The sequence below is a fragment of the Otolemur garnettii genome, unplaced genomic scaffold (genome assembly GCF_000181295.1).
Source record: "Otolemur garnettii isolate 467f Iridium unplaced genomic scaffold, OtoGar3 scaffold00035, whole genome shotgun sequence".
Classification (NCBI taxonomy): Eukaryota; Metazoa; Chordata; class Mammalia; order Primates; family Galagidae; genus Otolemur; species Otolemur garnettii.
This window is the reverse complement of record NW_003852430.1, coordinates 4,454,193-4,460,195: the sequence shown is the minus strand read 5'-3', so window position 1 is coordinate 4,460,195 and position 6,003 is coordinate 4,454,193. Positions and strand designations below refer to the sequence as shown.

The 6,003-nt window shown below is 37.0% G+C and overlaps 1 non-coding gene across 1 annotated transcript; it reads left to right on the top strand.

The window, feature by feature from the left end:
• The first annotated feature begins 1,170 nt into the window (after positions 1-1,170).
• LOC111725265 lies at positions 1,171-1,310 on the top strand. Its single transcript, XR_002773369.1, has one exon. It is a non-coding gene; the product is annotated as a U4 spliceosomal RNA (small nuclear RNA).
• Positions 1,311-6,003: the final 4,693 nt, after the last annotated feature.

The window sequence follows — 6,003 nt, the reverse complement described above, 5'->3', positions numbered from 1 at the left end:
CATCAAAAAGTGGGCAAAAGCCATGGACAGAATATTTTCAAAAGAAGATAGACATATGGCCCATAAACACAGGAAATAATGTTCATTACTAATCATCAGGGAAATGCAAATTAAAACCCGAATGAGATATCACCTTACCCTAGTTAGAATGGTTTTCACTAAAAACTTCATAAACAATAGTTGTTGCTATGAATGCAGAGAGGAAAAAATGCTTATACCCTGTTGGTGGGAATGCAAATTAGTGCAACCTCTATGAAAAACAGTATAGATATTCCTCAAAGAACTAAAAGTAGACCTACAGTTTGATCCAGCAGTTCTACTACTGGGTATCTACTCAGAGGAAAAGTAGTCATTTTATCAAAAAGACACCTGCAGTCCAATGTTTACTGCAGCACAATTCACAATTGCAAAGATATGGAATGAACCCCCGTGCCCATCAATTCATGAGTGGATTAACAAAATGTGGTATGTGTATACCATGTAATACTACTTAGTCATAAATGAGGATGAATTAATGCCTTCTGTAGAAATTTGAATGGAGACCATTATTCTGAATAAACTATCTAAAGAACAAAAAAACACACACTGTACGTACTGGCTAATAAACCAAAATTAACTGATGAGCACAGAAGGGCATAAAACTCAGTGGCAACCAAGTAGGGAGAGGATGATGGGGAGATGAGCATAAACTTACCTAACCAGCACAGTGAACTGTCTTAGTGATGGGCACACTTATAATCCTGACGCAAGCATTACAAAAGCCGTCCTTATGTAACCAAAATAGTTGTACCCCTGTAATGTTTTGAAATTAAAAAAAAAATGATAAAGGCCTTTGTTAAATGCTTGTGGATCAAAAAAATAAAAGGACAAAAAGATAAGTTTCCTACCATTGCCCCTATAAAATTTGTAGTCTAGCACTTGCTATTTCAATAGAATCTTAATATAGGAACAGTAGATCAGACCACAATTTCTCTGTTTAACACCTTTCAATTATTGCATGCTGCTCTAAAATTAAAATATCTTATCACAGCCCAGCAGGGCCTGTGTGACCAAGTCCTCTCCCACTTTGACTTTGACCTTCTCATCTGTGTGTCTCCCAATTTCCCACTATGCTTTGCTCAGCTTCCGTAATCTCCTACCTAAGACACATGCATGTTCGAAAAATGTTTCAACTTTACACAGTAGCAGTCTTGTAGCCTATGAGGTTTATCCAAGATGTGATTATTGCTAATTGAAAACTTTTTAAAGCCCCTCCAGGATGAATTTGCAATATAGTCAGCCTTGGTTGTTTCTGACAATCTCTGCAGAAACTGAATTTAAAAGAAAAAAGCTTACAAAATGATGTCATTGAATTCTTACAATTCAAACCTCAATCACCCAAAGAATGTCTAGCTTTAAACAACATAATTTCATATTCTAACCTCTTAGATAAACTACATGTCTAAATGTACTCTTTGGTAATGAACTGCTCTGAATTGTTTTTACAGGATGGTTAGTTATACATTGGTTGAAAACAGCCTTCCAGAGACAAATGTTTTTATTTAAAGGAGTAAGCTCAAGTAGACCTCAGGTCTTTGGAATACTTTGGAAGAACTGTAAGGATACTTCCAGGCTGTATACACCAGTTTTATTCATTAAGTATGAAATGTCCAATTTCCTTGATGACAAAGTTAGACAGTTGTGTCTGATATTTCACGTGGACACTTCTTGTTTTAATTTTATTGTGAACATGCATCCTCATTCTTTTGATGCAAATTTCAGCTTGGGATTATTTTTCAAATTTTATTTTAGAACAGTTTTGGTGAAATTGTTATTTGTGTTATTTTCTAACATGGGTTCCCTTGTGGGAGCAGTTTCAGCACAGACACCTCAACATATCAACAGTGTTGGGGAGGACGTGGTTAGTGAACACACAGGATTATCGATGGCTTAAGAAGTTCCATTCTGGTGATTTTAATCTTGCAAATGAGCCACGATGAGCTGAAAGCTGTGGTGAGAGCAAATCCATCTTGATCTACACAAGTATTAGCAGCAAGGTTTGATGTCACTATTCCAAAATTACTGGACCATTTGAAACAAACTAGCAAGGTAAAGAAGCTGGATAGACGGGCTCCACTTGAATTAAATATCAGAAGAAGATCATCTCAAAGCTTGAGATGTTGGTTCTGTCACGTCACAAAGGCAAACCGCTTCTTCCCTATATTATTAGGTGTGGTGAAATATGGATTCCTTTTGACAGTTATAAGTGTTTGGCACAACGGTTGGATAAAGTAACACAATTCAAACCCAAAGTGAATATTTATCAAAAAAACAAATGGTGTCTGTTTGGTGGCCCAGCACTAATACTATCTCCACGATCGCTTCATGAAACCTGGTCAATCAATTACGGTGGATGTCTACAGCAACCAAGTGGATGACATGGCAAAGACACCTACAAATACTCAGCTGAGATTGGTCAGTAGAAACAGAACAGTCCTCTTTCCGGACAACACTGTTGGACAAATAGCACTACTCAAACTACCGTAGCTGGACTTGGAAACAATCTGTCATCTGCCAGATTCACCAGCCCTTGCACCAAGTGACTGCCACACTTCTTCCAGGGTTTGGACAACTTCTCACAAGGAAAAAGAATTCAATTCTCAACAAGCTGTGGAAAACACCTTTTGCGATGTCATCGCCACTCACTGTCTGTGCTTCTTTGCTGCTGGCATAAACAAGTACTGTTAAGATGGCAAAACTATTGGTAGTTTAGGAGCACACCGGGTTAATTGTACTGCTTCTTGCTGGTGGTGTAATAAACTAAACTTCTGCTTTAAGTCAGACATTGCATAATAAATGACCTAATATTTATTTTTTAGGGCTTTTTGTTTTTCCTCCATCACATAATGTCTTCTTCCTGAGGAACTCGGAAGAAATTCTCTGAGTTCTTAGAAAACCTTCGATTTGATAATTATTTTTAGTTCGTCGCATGGATAGTTAATTCTATAACTTATCAGAATCCTGTATTTCTTTGTCAAAAGACACTTGTGGAGTCATAGCCACAGCTTAAACCTATACTCTGACTCCAGAACTCCTGGTGTTTTCCACATATGGAGTTTACATATGTTTACCTAAGTCCTTGTCTCTCCCTTTAGAATTTACCTAAATTAATGAGAAATTCCTCCCTTACACAAGTTCCTCTTCTTTTTCAGTTTAGAGTCAATCAAACTATGACTTGACCTATGTAAGGTTCTGAAAGATTTGGGATGACATATATATTTAAGTAGAATGCATAAACTTTGAAGAAAAACAAACACAATCCTCAGGCTTTATCATAGAGGATCAGGAGTAGTCAAAGCATGTGTCCCTACACACACACGTGGCCCTGCTTCCTTTCCATATGAGTGGCATGTTATGTGGAAATATTTTAATAGATGTCTCCTGGTCCAGAAGAAGAAAAAAGAGCAGGAAAAGGAAAGGAGAATGACTTCATAATTAGCCTGAGGATAAATGCTTTCATAGTGTGAATTACACACGGCGCGTTGTTTTCAATCAAGTGAAACCTGACATAGAAATGGATGTAGCTACACGTTTTAGGTCTCTAAGGGACTTTAACTTTTACTTGTGTTATTTAAAGATCATCACTCTCTCGTGAGCCAAACTAAGGCCAAAAGAACAAGGCTCCCCTGGCTCTCCTGAAAGCGTTGAGATTTATTTCTCTGGGGTGGCCTGAGTCCGTATTCATTCATTCTTACAAATCATCCTGTTTCCATTTAGAGATTAATACATTACAGTATAACACTCAAAGAAAACCGGAGGAATTAGTAATGATATATTTTGAGAACCATCTTACCATAAAATAAATTAAAAACATAGGGCTTGCCGTATATTTAGATACATAAAAAATTATATGAGATTACCTAAAGGAATAATTCTGAAACCTAGGCCAGAACATTGCAGAATTAACAGATGTCCCCCCACAGATTTACAAGAAACCACCAAAGGAGTGCAATTGAGGATTAACAATCTGTGTTACACAGATTTCTATTTTTATTGTTAAGATTTACTTATAACCGACTCATTTAAGTATGATTTGTTCACTTACCTATCCTGTTGATTCCAAAAATACTTACTGTGCCAAATACTTGCTAGGTGCTTAGGATAGGAAAACATATGGGCTGAGGCATCCCGCTGCACGGAGTTTATGGACCGGTGAGGCTGAAAGTCTCTGAGGAAGCGTGTTCCCTCTTTTCACCTCTCCTTTCTCCCATAGTGGGAGTAGGGGAGAATGGTGATGAAACAAGATCTAATGCTATTTTTCAATTCAAATATCTGTATATCTAGAGTCTGATCATATACGGTCATATAATTTTCTCAAAATCATCCAATTCTGTATTATTATATATGGGCCAGATACCTTACCTTTGGCCTTCCAACTCTAGTCCTGGCATTGAATGGTTTCCTTGATTTCTGGCTTCCTCAAGCTGGAAGGCAGATCAGATGGAGGAGAGAGAGTCAGGTCAGGTCTTCCCCGGGGGATTACCCTGGGATAATGGTGTCTTTCTACTGAAGGTCACTGCTTTTCTCCAGGCAGATGCTGGACGTGACCGTCTGACTCCAGCTTCCATTAACTGCTCTCATCCCGTCCTTGAACATGGGTATCATAAAGCTTAGAAGTTACTAACTCCAAGTGCTACCATATTCCTGTGGTTCCCTTAGTCTCTGCCTATGCTTTTGAAAATCCTTCCTTTGTAAATAAATGCTCCTAGACTGGTTCTGCTTTGACTTTTAGGACCTTCATTCCTGCAGTGTTTATCCAGTTATCTCAGTGTGTCTTACTCACTTATTTGCTTTTGTTTTGTCCTAAAAAGACCTAAGAGAATTTGTGTAGTATACCTTGCTTTTAAATACAAAATTTTAATTTTCAAACTAATCTAACTAAAGATTTACAAATCTGTCCCATGAAAATTATATTCTTTTCATCATCCAGTAAGTATTTTCTCATGTATTTTTATATACTTTATAGTGATAATCAGTGGAAATGACAAAAAATACAGATCAAAATGAAATGGAGAAAATCAGACTCTAACCAGAAATAGTTTCCTCTTTGGCCTTTTTGGAATTTCTTGTTCTTGATTTGTTTTCTTTTCCATTCTTCAAAACAGAAATGAAATAATGCCTCTTTCATTTCTTACTTTAACGTATTATGGTCTTCTCTGACTTTTAATGGAGCATGTGTAGTCTCATAGGGTGACAAATTTGGCAAGATTTCTTGAGAGAAACAGAAGTAACACTGATTGACCAACAGGTGTTTAATTATTCTCCCAGGCTGTATCAAATGACTGAGTTAAAAGTTCAAATGAAGTTTAGCAAACTTGCTTCAGCCCAAAGAGGCTTTTTTGTTAAGACGGCTCAACTAACATTTTTGAAAATGAAGTATAAGTCATGGCAGATCAGCTAATCTTTAAACAATAAGTGTTACAAATGTTTAATACATTCATTATATTTATTCTGTGGAATGTTTTGATATGTTTACAAACAGATTAGGTTTTATAATCAGCAGCATTAGAGTACATTCTGGTTTTCTTAAAATATGACCTTTCAATTCTATGAACATTTATACACTGCTCTGAAATTTCCCCTGGCCCCAAAGCTATAAAACATTAAAGCTATTTAATCAGGGGATATTAATCTAGAATGTATGGCCTCTGGTTTTGGGCAGATTACAGAGGCTCCACAAAACCCAGGATATGATATGAAAAATATTTATATTTATTACATCTTTTCATTTTTCTGCAAAGGGGGGGTATAAACCTTTATAAGAATTCAAAAGAGGATAAGCACTACTAGTTTAATTTGTATTGTTCTCAATATCAGGACTTTACATGTGGGCCCCTCCTGACAAGCCCCCGCCCCAACCCAGATAAGGACAAACATGTGACTAGTTTGGTCAATAAAATGTGGGTGAACATGGTTTGTCCCTTGTCTGAACAGAAGCTCGGCACTTACTGACTTATCTCTGCC